At 37.5% G+C, this 14,358-nt stretch overlaps 1 protein-coding gene across 1 annotated transcript in view; it reads left to right on the top strand.

Moving 5' to 3' along the window:
* Positions 1 to 4,387: 4,387 nt before the first annotated feature.
* Positions 4,388 to 14,358, top strand: part of LOC124162257 — a 72,728-nt gene continuing 62,757 nt past the window's right edge. Inside the window, exon 1 of the mRNA XM_046538726.1 lies at positions 4,388 to 4,767. The gene's annotated coding sequence lies outside the window, so the exon portion shown is untranslated. The remainder of the gene's footprint in view (positions 4,768 to 14,358) is intronic.

Consider the following 14,358-nt stretch of genomic DNA (forward strand, 5'->3'; position numbering starts at 1 on the left):
GAGAAGTGAAGTATTGCAAGATAAATTGTGAAACGGCCGTAAATGCTGTTGTTCACCCCTTAGGAACACATAATTTTGCGTTCATCATTTCTGAAGTATTGTCGCTCGCAAGCACAACCAAAGAAAAAAGTTTTTTAAGCTTGATTGTTATTTATCAGAAGGCCAAAACGGAGAGTTGGCCAGGAAATAATTGCAGTAACAAGAGTACAAAATACAAAAAAAAGTTCTCACGACAAAATATCTACGAAAATCCGAAATTCCTTGAGCTGTCAATGAAGTTATACAGTGAAAGTTTTCTGGGATATGTCCGATATATAGATATTACTACTTTTTTTAATAAGATGGTGGTAACTAATCGAAACCCGGGTAAAAAAACGCTATGTAGAGATGCAGTGGTATAAGTAATGGTGTAATATCCAAGAAAACTTATATTGAAATACCACAAAGTTAATAATGAGTTAGTGAATATTTTTTATTCCGTGAAAGCTTTCGTTTTTCTGTTTTTTTCAGCCTTTCAAGGAAGAATTGCAGCAAAAACTCCTGTGATACAAATAAAAATCTGGTTTTTATTCGCATTTGCCGTCTTCCTCTGGACTATCGCCTGAATTGGTTTTTTATGTGCATTTTCGCCAAGTGTTATATAGAGCAAAAATTACAGCATCGAACACTTCGGTACATCGTCTTACCATTGTAACTGATATTTTTAGTGTAACCACACATAGTTCAAAAATGTTTCGAAACTTTTCGTCCAATATTGAATCGATTACGAGGCACTTGCATTCAATTGACTGAAAAATACTCGTGGGTTAAAATCATTTTCATTTTCCGGAAAAAAATGCAACTAGCTGTTTTTCACTGTCACTTTCTTCCGAAGCTAACGTGCCCTTCACGATAGAACGACTTTAAATGAGATGGGTTGAAATTTATGGTGGTAAAATGATTACTCATTCAGAAATTGTGTACGAACCCGGGAAAATCCATGACGACAAAATAATTTAAATGTGGATCACTACTCGATAGTTATACCGGACGATTGCTGCCAGTAATCAAATGAGCCTAGTATTAAGCACAATACACGCCGAACGGAAATGGTTCCATCATGAATAACGGGAAATATCCAGACAATTCCTTACTTAAGTCTTAGCATGACGTCATAAGGATTGAGAAAAGCTTAGTTTCAACAAACATGCTAAACAGCTACTAAGAGAATTGTATAAATTAGCATTAAGATAATGATTTCATTGACAATTGAGGGTGATACTTGTAGAACGGAAAACTCACTATACAAGGTGTTTCTTTAGCGAATTAACATACTTTAACACTAGAACCGCTATCTTGTATACACCGTTAACGGGCGCGTTTTCCTCTCAGCATTCATTAATTTCTATAAATAACAATTTAAAAAATTCCAGCATTAGGGCAGTCCTGAGAAATAGTTATCATCTTAAATATGAAGGTTAGAGTGATGTAGGCTATGTGGTTAAGCTCCTATCTAGTCCAAATGGGATTTAAATTCTGAAGCGCAAGAAAAATATGAAGAAGGAACCAACTCCTTTCAAAATCCTCTCTCCTTCCAATAAACAAAAGAAAATAACAACGGAGAAAATATTTTAATCCATTATTCCTGGTTCTATAGCTACTTGATGTTCCATGATTCTTTTTCACATTTAGAAGGGCTCGAAATGGACTACGGCGTTCAAGATTTTGATCTACTTTCGACTGGTTGAGATCTACGGATAATGACAAACTAGGCAGGACAGAGAAATACAATTTAAAGTGATCTGTTTTGTTCTTCTCCGGAATGGAATTAAAACATGAAGAAGGCCATGTAAAAAATTCAGCTGAACCAGAATTTGAATCATGTTCCTTCACGTCGACATCAATACGCGTAACAGCACGCTACTCAATGAAATTTTTATGAATCAGAAGAATGTAATAGCTTCAAAGACAACTAAAAAATGAATTGGTAGTTATACTTCATGGTCGAAGTGATTTGATATACGTGCTACGGACATTTTCGGTGTTTTGATCATTCCAACGAAGGAGAAGAACTTGCATTGCATTGGAAGAATCATCAACAAGACGCAGCTTCGAGGTTCTATCTTACAATAGATATGATCTGACGGTAATTGGCCTACACGAGCGGAATATCAAACGTCTTTAAAAGATGTGATCATCATCGTTGATTCATTCATTAAAAACAGCGGGGTTTCCATGCATTAGCCCCATCAATGGCACAAATCTACTACAAGCATACGCTTCCCTCAGATTCCACAACACTTAACCACATACCTCCCTTAAGAGAAATGCATGTCACGTCAGCAGAGATGCGTATCCCACAGCAACCGCCACGCAATCGCTGATGTTCCGAGCCTCCTTCAACGGACATGGCTTGTAGTATATCTGCCCATCATGGCCCATCGGAGGCGTGTCGAAGCAGCAGTTAAGAAGGAAGAGGCCGCGAAGCAACAATTCCCAGCACCCGAAATAAATTCATTCAGGTTGGGCCATTTGCTCCTTCCAATCAGGGTAAAGGTAGAAGAGAGAGAGAGAGAGAGAATAGGTAGCAGAGAGGAATTTATTAAAATTCAAGGTAAATAGCGAAATTACGTAATAAATGCCGTGAATATATTCTATTATTAGTCGTAAATATCCAATTATGGCATAAACGTGCACTCAATACGATAAAAATTTTGATCCATTCTAATTCAATCGTTAGTATGGACGGTATTTGGAGTGAATCAAAAACTTTTGTCTATTCACCCCAGAAAAACAACTTGGCGGGAAACTGGAAAATAAATATGTCTCTGCGCTTTCCAGAGCTTCCCAGAGTGGAAATAAGTGCCTTTAATGACTCAATGCAGTAACTTATTTAATTAAGCTTGACAATGAGTGAAAGTGGAATAATGCCAGCTGACTCATTGCATTCCATTCATACATTGGTCGTCGAAATTTTGAAGCGATCAGTTCTGCGGCAGACAAGGGTGCACACGATATAGATTTCAGCTGTCTAGGCCCAAGCATATAAGGAGGGGAGCAGCTTAGTACGGGGCATTTGGACTCTTGATTTGGAAGTGGACAGTCTCTACCGTGTAACACCAAACGTTAGTCACCCAAAAAGTCCCACTTTATTTGGCACTCATATCGCAGCACGCCACTACTATGGTTCTGGGCGTGTTCCAGCTCGACTGTTCAGCATTCGAATTCATTTCGCTGGTTGCTTTCTCTAGCTTGCCAACCAACGATGAGTTATAATAATAATTCATAGCTAAAATTATATCCATCTAAATCTAACAAAAAGTCATACCTTTATGAAGAGCTATAAAAGTTTAAATAATATGAAATTTGGTAACTGGTAGTTTCATAATAAATATTCACTTCCAAGACAAGTACTTCACCAATATCGAGCACTGACACCAATTACTCAACGCTTTATGCTCACAAAATGCGTTACAAAGTTAAATATCCCGCTCCAATTTCATGAGTTATACGAAAATTTCACACATTAGCCCCCATTCGCATTAAATATTTTCTCCAAATAATGGACGTAAATGATTTATTGAACATATTAAGAAGAATCAATAGTCTTTAATTATAAAAAATTAAGCTTAAAAAGTATAGGATAAAATACCTAAATAGTGTAGCTGTAATGCCTTTGTTAGATGGAAGATAGAACTTTTTGGTCCCAATCTCGCCCAGTAAATGCGAATTATTATAATATTATTATTACTTGATGCCCATTACGATGGGTAAAAGGACTAGAGTAAAACTGCAGAATTTCCAGCTATTTCTGAAATTAATGAGATCACGTTTGTCCACATAATAAGGATTCATACATATTAAGGCTAGTGGAATTCAATTAATTAAAAGATAATTTGCAATGATTAGAAAAACTCTCCATTTCATTCCTTTAACATAGGTACCGAATAGGTTAAGCGAAACTCGGCGACTTTAATTCATATCTAAATAAACATTTTAAAACTCTTTCGTTTAAATATCACGATTGAATTTACGGACTTATTAATGAAGAAACTTCCAACTCCACCCACCAACAAACTTTCGAGTTAGTACAATGCCATTGAACTCATCCGCTCTCCACCTGGGACACCCACGGACGGACTACACTTCCTAGTCTCCCTCGTGACAGCCTCCCGAAATGGATGGCTCTATGGTTTGGCTTCTGGGATGCGGTCGCATATCGCTCTCGAAACACACGGTCAGAGGGTCAGACACGGCCGCGAGAGAATGAGAAAGAGTTCCACTCTCACTCACGCCCCCTTTCACTTTCCCCTCCGTTCGTTTGCACGCACACCACTTTCCCCTCGGCCCCCGCCCGACCGCCGGCATAGCGGAGCGCTCCGTGCAGACACTAACGGGCCTTCCACAGGCCAGAGAGCACCACGTCCAAGGGGAAAGTGAGTGGTGGCAGTTCACCCGCGAGTCGACTCTTCGCTCCCGGGCAGAGGCGGCGACTGTGCGCGGGGGATTTCGGTGAGGACACCGGTGACTTCAACGCTCGGGTACCGACAACCGGAGGAACTCCACCGCACACAGTGACGGGAGACTTCAACGCTCGGATCTCTCCGGTTGGAGAGTTGTTGAGTGATCGAAGAGGGGCTAAGTTCCGTGTTCCAAAGAACCGGCGGTGATCAAGTGAACCCGGGAGTGGTGTTCTAGCACTGGGAAGAAAGGGCCGGAGGAGCGGAAAGTTGTCTCCACATGAGTTGATTACAGCCGGAGCGACGCGGAAGGAGCTGCAGATCGAAGGTGAGTGGGTTCAGGAGAGAGTTCCTCTTCATATTTTACAGTGACTTTCGCCTTTTATTTGTTTGATTTAAGGGCGAGTGTGGTAAATTATTATCAAAGGTGTGAGGGAAAAGGTAAATCTTTGCTCGAGTGAGTCGATCTGAGTGGAACAGGAAACTACATTTCTATTTTACGTCGGAAAATTAACAAACATCACATGCTTCGAGTAAAAGATTTCGTTAACATTATTCTCACACTTATAACTTACCTTATGAATGAGTAATTTTAAAAAATCGGACTGAAGTTTTTCCTGCACAACCTTCTCGATATCTTGCAGGAAGTTTTTTCATTGAAATATCATTAGCAAACTCACTGCAAAATGCATGGCTCGTGAGGGAGGAAGAGATGATCTTCATTCTACCGCATCGGGCGTATGGAGGTGGTGGGTGGAAGGGGAGGGGCAACGCCCCCTCCGAATTCCCAAATTCCTGAGGAAGTCGAGGATATGGTGATCATTAACTGGATCTGTGGTACAATAGCTATTTAATTGGGTCATATTAATGCTTTTTACAGATGCAGTCTGTCTCTTTAAATTTTATAAATCTTTTGCTTCTCTGAGAAAATAGCATACCCCTCCATGCGCTCCGGAAAGAAATGAACCTCCTTAACGTACACAACGGCCTTTCACTGTACCTGTGATATTGATGAAAACAGCTTGAGGGAGCCGGTGAGCCATAAGTTTCACTCCTAAGCAAGATGTGAGTGATACTTATTGAGAAGGCAACATGAAACAAAGTACAAAAGAAGGAAGCCCTCAAGGAGCTGTGAATGGAAAAGTACATCAGTCAAAATTCAATTACACATTAATGCCAAAAATAAGCGATTAGTCTGTAAACGTCTATCATCAAAATATTTTCTAAAAATTTTCGCAGACTTTCAGATAGAATTTGAATTGGAAACGATAGACTTTCAAACGTAACATAGAAATTGAATTAATAATTACGAACACACCTCAGTAAATTGGTAAAATTTTTAATAAAAAATTAAAACATTTTACCTTGATGCTTGTTTTTAATACAAACACCTTCAATAACTTACGATAAGGACGTAAACATACTATGTTAATTGTAGAAAATATACGAGCAAAGTCTATTAATCGTTTGTAGAATGTAAATAGCGATTTATTTTCCATAATCTACGTAAATCAGTAGGAAGTAACAACAAGCACAATTTCAATCGAATTAAAATATTTCTAAATTCTCTTCGAGATCACTGATGCTACTGAGAAAGAGAATTTGAATATCTACACGGATAATTGAAAGCCCTTTGCTAGATGATTGCCTTACAAAATTATCACTGCTAATTGCAAACAGTATTTACCACAGTGGCTTAGAAACACTGCATATGTGCTTGTGGGTAAAAATTCGAAGAGTATATTTCTGAGAACGTTACCAGTTAGTAGCAAGGATCCTGAAAGCAATGTTCATGCACTCGATATTAAATATTACGAAACCTGCATAAATTTTACAACAGTAGTTTTGCATAAAACTGTCTCTTTAGATTTTTAGTGGATATTATCACGTTATTAATACATTATTGAAATAAGCTGTTAATAATCACAGGCCTATTCTCAACCAATATAGGCTCCTCTTATATGGATCAGTCGACATCCTTCAACTTGCAGTCCGATGTTTATCAAGATATATTCTGCACTTAGTTTATACTGACGTTATTAGCATTATGGAAATACATATTCAGATGTATCAAAAACTAATCGCTAATAGTAAATTACACCTATTAGTCCTGAAATTACTCTCTTAGATGAATTTTAATTCGCCACAGTTGCGTATGTTATGTATTCATCTCGACCGTCTCGCTTGCTAACAGAGGTATGTAGTATGTTTTCATGATAATGAAAATAAGGCAGACTTTAGATCGTCTCAAAATATTCAGAATATCGTCATCAACCACATGAGATACCAGTTGTAGAAATACCTATCCAGTGACATTCAATTAACATTCATAGAATATAAACGGGTTAAATATTATTCTTAATGTAAGTAGATGGAGATCCAATTTTGTGAATTATTGCGAAAAAATCGCTATATCTATCTATGTTAATGGGAGCCTAATTGGTCTCTCTTACGATATGAACGCGAGGCCTTCGGACAAAATCTCGATTTTATTAAGTCATAGATAACCCTGAATATTTAAATCATTTATGGACTGTTGAATATGTCATATCGAATCGCTTGATTTGCATGCATGCCATAATGCCATTTATATGCATATACACTTCAATAATATTAATAATAAGGTAACTGATTCAGTCACCCCAACTCCCTAAACGGAATCCTAGGGTATGTGTGCAACGCGGGATCAAAAAGAATTTTGAACGCAGAAATATCCCCGGTTCAGCGGCCTGCCAACTGTAGTGACCAAAGGCGTAGAATACTTTAAATTATCCATCAAGTAGATGAGAAAAAATTAATGCTAAAATTCCATGTTGCATGGATTATAATGTTGATAGATGTTGATGATGCCGCATTGCAGTGTTGCCCGAGTCCTTGAATAAATTATTGCGGAATTTCAGTGCAAGATTTATTCTATATTCAGAATGGAAGGCTAAAAATTGTCTCATGAAATAGTCAAAGCTATTGCCTGTGCTTTGAAACTATTCAATCTTTTAGCGCTACGATACTACGAAGTGACAAAATCCCAACACCCACTAAAGCAAGCATTTCATATATCCACGGCCTTTTTTACTGTACCGTTGAGCCCTGACTCACCCCAACCAGCCAGTTAACAATCGTTAATTAAAAAATGGCGCACGTGCACTGTTGTGGGTGTATTGTGTTGTCTGTGTGAAATAGAAACTTATAACTAATATTTACAACAGGGGAAGCGGCTTTCTGATGGCCATCATATTGGTAACAATCAATGTTAATAAATTATAACTATTTATTGTTGTTATTATTATTTTTTTGGTTTTTATTAGTGCATACTATTTATTTTTTATATTAATTATTTGCCAATTCTTTTTGGTCTTTTTTTAAGTATTTTTTAAATATTTTTTATCTTTGCTACATAGCATTAGCAAAGATATTTTCATTCTTTTTCAATTAAATCTTTTAATCAAACAAATATAAACCTTTGAAATTAAATTTGTGAATATTGAAACCTACGATTAGAAGGAGGTCAAGACATAGTAAAGACTCGTAGAAGAGTTCCTTGATGAGGCAGTGTATGTGTCGTTGGAATATGAGGATCAAAATTCCAGATGTCTGCAAGTAATGTATTATTGGTGCCCTTCAGCATGGACTTAAAATTATTGACTAAATGGGAAATAAAATCGTTCATGGTAGGGAGTTTGTGCTAAGTTAGGATGTCTGAAATTTTAACAAGGCGGCTAGTTTGAAGAAGATGGCGAATTTACTTGTTCTGAAAGATTTCTAATTTTCGGCAAAAATTTCGCATGCGTACAGTACTACCGGTCGGATGATGCTCTCGTATAAACGTATTCCAGAGCTGTGGGAAAGTGGAGAGGTAGGGGTGGAGAGACCGGAGATGGCTTGACGAACAGCTATTGCTTTATTGGTGCAATATTTCAGATGAGGAATAAAAGTTAGCTTACTGCCGAGAATCACCCCACGGAATTTTTGCGTGGCTGCTCTTGGTATCGCTTGTTTGTTGAAATGTGGCTGTGTGCGTGAATTGGGTTTTTTTTCGGTATGAAAAGTGAACGTGTGTGCTTTTTGTTGCATTTATGTGAATTTTCCATGTGAGTGTCCATTTGTGTAAGAGTTTTAAGTGTGTATTTCATTTGCTAATGTTAGTGTCTCCCTTCAGTGATGTAGCCGCGATAGCAGAATCGTCGGCGTACATGTGTAATTTGGTTCATTTTATTTGATGAGGCTATATATATATAAACATGGGCGCCGGGACGGGGTACACTTTGGATCTTGAAAATTTTAAGAAAATGATAGTTCCAACTACTTTTGTGATTCAATATGAATAAGGTACTACAAAAAGGAATTCATTTCAAACTAGAAAGATTTAAAATATTCCTCTTAAACCAAACCACTATTGTTTTTCTGTTTAAGCATAAGTTTACCAAACCTGACAACTTCGCCAAACCTGGCAACATAACGTCCCAGAGACGGCAATCAATACACTTCCCTGGTATTCCTGAATAAATACGATTGATATTGCATACTGTGAAAGTTTTTACATTTCATCACAGGAAACAGCCATGATTGGAACATGATGACAAAAAAGAATACAGCAGAAGCAAAAGCCATGTTCAAGCATAGGTCACAAAGAACGGAAGTTATGACCAGTTCAATAAGCATTATACTATTGACTAGAGTTAATTGATTTCATCTACTGAAGTACTGAAGAGCATAATCTGTATGTGTGACAGTAGAGCATTTGGGAAAACTGCAGTATTTTCAGAGAAATCAGGGAGGTTAGGGCGGTTATGCGAATGTCATCTCACATACCGTTTAGGCCTCTGGACGATAGACTATATGCATTCCAACAATTTCTCAAATATGCACGAAAGAAATAAGTTTGTTTTTTTTTCACCAATTCCTTCGCTATTGTTGACCACCTATTTCTCCAAGGACTTATTCATATGGAGGTCCAGAAGGACTACAGCGCCCCTCTGCGCATTAGAGGTCAATTAAAATTAATAGAACGCCACCCACAAAATTTTCGGACTCCATATCTATTTCTTTATTCATGCCTAAGATTAAGTGTGCTCTTAAGGATGTGCTAAGGAAGCTGCGAACAAAGGTAGACCACATAAAAATATTCCTTGTAATTTTCTGGATTAATAATCTATTTAATTGGTCAATATTTTCGCGATTTTAAAATTAAAGCGAATGCTTTTCGGAGGTTTTAGATGGAAATTATATTAATTTTTTTCTGGAAAAAGCTCACATCATTTGCTAAAGGTGGGCTTTGAAGTTGCAACTCCAGAGGCAGCGGTGACCCTATAGATGTTATGGTCGTGACCGAGGATAGTAAATTTTTAAAGAAATCAGTCAATTACCGTCTCCACCAAAAGAGTTTCCTGATAATTGTGCCGCTCATTCTTCAAATACCTTTTCACATTTTATTGTAAATTAAGTGTTGATTTCTTTATCATGTGATTCGAAGTCAAAATGTGATCTGGCACGGTGATTATTTTCATCGGCGACGGTCGCTCCAATCATCAACCATTTGTTTAACTTCGCGATAGTTTTTAGAGGAAGCAGTCCCATCTTATCGAGCGCAACTTCAGTTTAGATCAAGGCCGTTGCCAGAAAAATGTTTCGGGACGGAATTCTCCAGGAGAGGGTACATTTGGGGTATTCAGTTTGGAGCGGGTGCGCTAACGACTATCTTCCAGCCATTCTGGAGACATTTAACTTTCTCGGTCGCAATGCCCTTCGTTTAGACCAAGGGCCGACAATATTTACATGCGTATGGGTTATGTTCAAGTTAGCATGACATCCTGGGACTCAAATGCCGGTATCATCATGGAATACTTGCTTACATAAATCATCAATGATACATTTTTAAGCAAAAACCTCTCACCATGGACCATACCTGCTATCTACCAGGTGCCGGAATTATTAATATCTAATGGTTTGGCAGGCCACGTGAAAACGTTGCCGTGAGGGTCACATTTGGGCCTCAAGTTACCGACCCCTAAGTTTCTAAGACCTAAGTTCCTGGCCTTATTTACCTATCTAGTTTACGACACAAATTTAACCTATTACATTTAAAAAATAATAACTGACCAACGACGAGCTTAAATAATGGCTCGAATTCATATGCACTGGGAGAGCCAGGTTACTAGCATAAAAACAGAATGTGGGAATAGTGGAAGTAATTAGGGTTAATAGTTGTCTACATCGGGAAAATAACTCTGGGGAAGGGCCTTTCACTTTAAAGAGGGTTAAAGTCTAAATTATTGGTTACTAAAGTTCCTCCATTAAATACGGCAATAAGATTCCACGATAAAAACTTCTAAATTCATTCTAAACATTCGTATTGGCGCGTGTGGGAAGGCTGCCGGAGAGATGTTGAGGAATAAATGACCCACATTCCTTGAGAGAGAGGTGTTATGATCAACGGTGAATGGAATGAGTTGTGATCCATCATTAATCTTGTTTAGCCTGAACCTGGGACTCAAATGCCGGTATCATCATGGAATACTTGCTTACATAAATCATCAATGATACATTTTTAGGCAAAAACCTCTCACCATGGACCATACTTGCTACCAATAGAAGTAGAAGTATTTTTATAACTTTTACAGTGGTTCAATAACATCACAGGTATTCAACGGACTCTAACATGTCTGCATGCATACGCTATCTTAGATAGGTAAGGGGCATGGGAGATTATTTTGTAATTAATAAATCAGTAATCAATGAACCTAAGGCTCGAAAATGCCCAAGAGATGGCCGATTTTAGAGCTGAAACTTCGTCTCCATAGCAAAGTATCATGAAAATATTAGGCAAAGCCAAAACATTTTCCGATCCAAACAAAAGTTAGAACCCAGAACAAATGACAACATTCGTTGATTAAATCACAACTTCATTACGAGGGTAGATGAAGACCCAATTCAATACGTGGAACTTACCAATCTCACAAGAAAGGAAGGCTTAAGAAAATTTTATTGAATACCTTGGTCGTAGGTATGATACACCAGATTTTCTTATAACTGATCTGTAAAGAAAACATGTGATTTAAACATAGAATTCGATACTTGAAGTCGGTCAATTTTATCGATTTTCTTGGGAATCTTTACATTCATATTCAACGCATTTTAATTAAGAGAAGATTATTTTGCATGTGTTTGAACTACATGTACAGTAATCTGCAAGAACCTTCCTACTACCACATGTTGAAACTGCACCGAAAGTTTATCAAACTAGATGTTGAATTTTAAATGTTTTCTTTTTATACTGCGAGTCACAATATAAACCACGCTTGCAAAGTTGCTCTCGAATCTGCAAAAAAAGACCGCTCCATTCATCTTATAAGGCGCAATACTTCTCCTCCGATAAAGTAAACATTGCGAAAGGAAACGCGAGGAGTGGTGACACGAGAAGGAAAGTTAGTGGTGGGAATGGAGCAATGGAGGGAGCTCCAGCGATTCCAAGGGGGAAGAAGAGAAGGTCATCGGTCGACCAAAGTATGTTTGAGGCTCATTAGCGAAAATCATGGCTTAAGGGATAAATTGTTTTCGACCTGGACGAAGCATTTTCGGAGTAATTATATAAATTGCGAAACTTCAAATGTGAACAGGGACATGAAAGTGAGAGGTGAAATCAAACATTCGCCATCGCGGGGATCTTTTCCTCTGAAAAATTAAAGAAAATTATAAAAAGTCAATTTTTCAAGCCATTCATTAGAAGTGTAAAGATATCGATGTAATTCCGTACTCACGCATTGAAGATGAATGCAGAGGCATGCCTGATTGATCTGCATGACAGGTTGAACGCCGTTGATTGACTCATTATAATCCAATGTAGCTTCTAAGTAATATCAAAAATGTATACGTATTCAGCTTTATTCAGGAAAGATTTAAACAACGTATTCTTTTGTGCTGTAAACTTTAATGGTAAAAGATGTATCTGCCACAATAATTATGATTGAGTAGAAAATTTTCACATTTTTAATAATGAGAAGTCTTGAAATTTAATTCCTCCCAGAAACAGCTCTGATTTAAGGAGGGTTAATATTTATTTCTAGCAATAGTCAGAAAGGCACCTAGTTTTACAAAACTTGGATTGTATAGAATCAAAAGTCATTAAAAAAAATGAGAGGATTTGTAGTCATGAATATATTAAAATACGTAGAAAAATAAGAGGCGCAAGCCTATAGCAGCTTCACGAGCTTTTGTTATTGTTGTTGTTATTTCAAATTCTATGTATCTGTTTTGCTCGTGAATAAACATATTTCGAAAAAAACTTGGGAAATTCTGTAATAGCACAGTTTTTAGGAAGAAGTATAATTCTTTATTGCCCAGCTAAGTTAATAGCAAACCAGTAACGGAGTTTTCGAGGTTCACATATATCAGTTTACCTTGTGTTCTGGAATATAATTTCTTGAGAATATTCTAATTTAATTTTTTTGCAATCATTGATTGTCTAAGTGTTTACTCAGGTATGAACTTAGAACTAGTTTTATGGAAATGGCTACCAATCGTAAAGGAAAATTAAATTAACATAATCATTCTAAATGCAATTATTACTAATCAAGGTCGTGGTCCAATAATCACTATGAAACTGCCATCATCATCGCCCGTAATAATGCCCAAATTGCTTCGTCATTGCGTTGTAAGAAAGGAATTTTTAAAAATATTGTCGTCCAGTTGCTTGCTCAATACCCGACACAGTCCAACGTTGATGATTGGAAGTGTGTAAGAGAGTGAGGAATTTTTTCAAGGATGAAATTTACCATGAAAAATAATTTGACTTATTTCAAAACCTTTGAGCCCGGATACACCGGTTGCCGGTCAGGAATGCTGGCTGTCACACTACTTAAGCAACAATCGTCAATTATCTTGCAACAGTGCCCTAGTCCCAGTACTTATATGTACCCTTTACATTCAGTAATTTGGAGTTTAAAGAAAGGAGATTCTTAGAGTCACAGAAATTTTTAGTCAGGGAAGTCGGTGAATACCAAATCTTAGGAAAAACAGTTTTCGCCGATTTATAAAAAGTTGAGCACATAATCGATAGTTCGAAAGGTTCTGGCCCGAGCAATGGAAGCTGCACGGTAATTCAAGGCCGATTGCCGAACCACATTTCCGCATTTCTCTTTCTCCAACAATCGCCTGATCCAAAAGCATGCCCATGCCCTGAAGGTGCCACAAATGACGTTCAAGATGACCGAACGAATTGAGACATTAACATGCGATCCTAAGCTTCCGATTCGAACACAGAAATACTTTCTGGAACTAAACCACATCAGACTACCCTAAATTCTCACGAATAACGCAAATATGAGTGATCGCTCTATCTATTTGTAATCACTCACTGCAATAGATGAGTGCTGAAAAATTACCAGTGTGAATATTACTAATACCAGATTTCAGATGACATCCACTCAAAAAATAAAATGCTAAGAATATCCTGATTAAGATTTGAATATCACGATTTGTTCGTGCCATAGTTATCAATGACAAACTTACATAATTGTTCTATAAATCCTAGTTGGGCTTAGGGGTAGAGTTTTAGTAGTAGAAACAAGACGACATAATTTATTGAAATAAAACTTAGGGGAAAATCGGTAGTGAACAACTTACTCCTTAACTTAACGTCATCGTCGGATATGTAGGCTCCGCGTCGGTTATGCTACGGCCTTTCACGGCACCCCGATACCAGAAATTTTATAGCGTCGTGTTGTCGGCGTAGATATCAAAATCATGTCCCACGGTTGAAAAAGTACTGAATATTATCTCAATCTATACTGAACTGCAATTTTAGTGGATTTCTGTGGTCATATTTTTTCATTATAATTTCCCAATTTCCGCAAAAAGATCATCTTTATCGAGTAGATACACGGTCATCTAAATAACCTTGCACTTAATATTGCCTCGTTAGCGT

Source organism: Ischnura elegans, chromosome 7 (genome assembly GCF_921293095.1).
Source record: "Ischnura elegans chromosome 7, ioIscEleg1.1, whole genome shotgun sequence".
NCBI classification, from domain to species: Eukaryota; Metazoa; Arthropoda; class Insecta; order Odonata; family Coenagrionidae; genus Ischnura; species Ischnura elegans.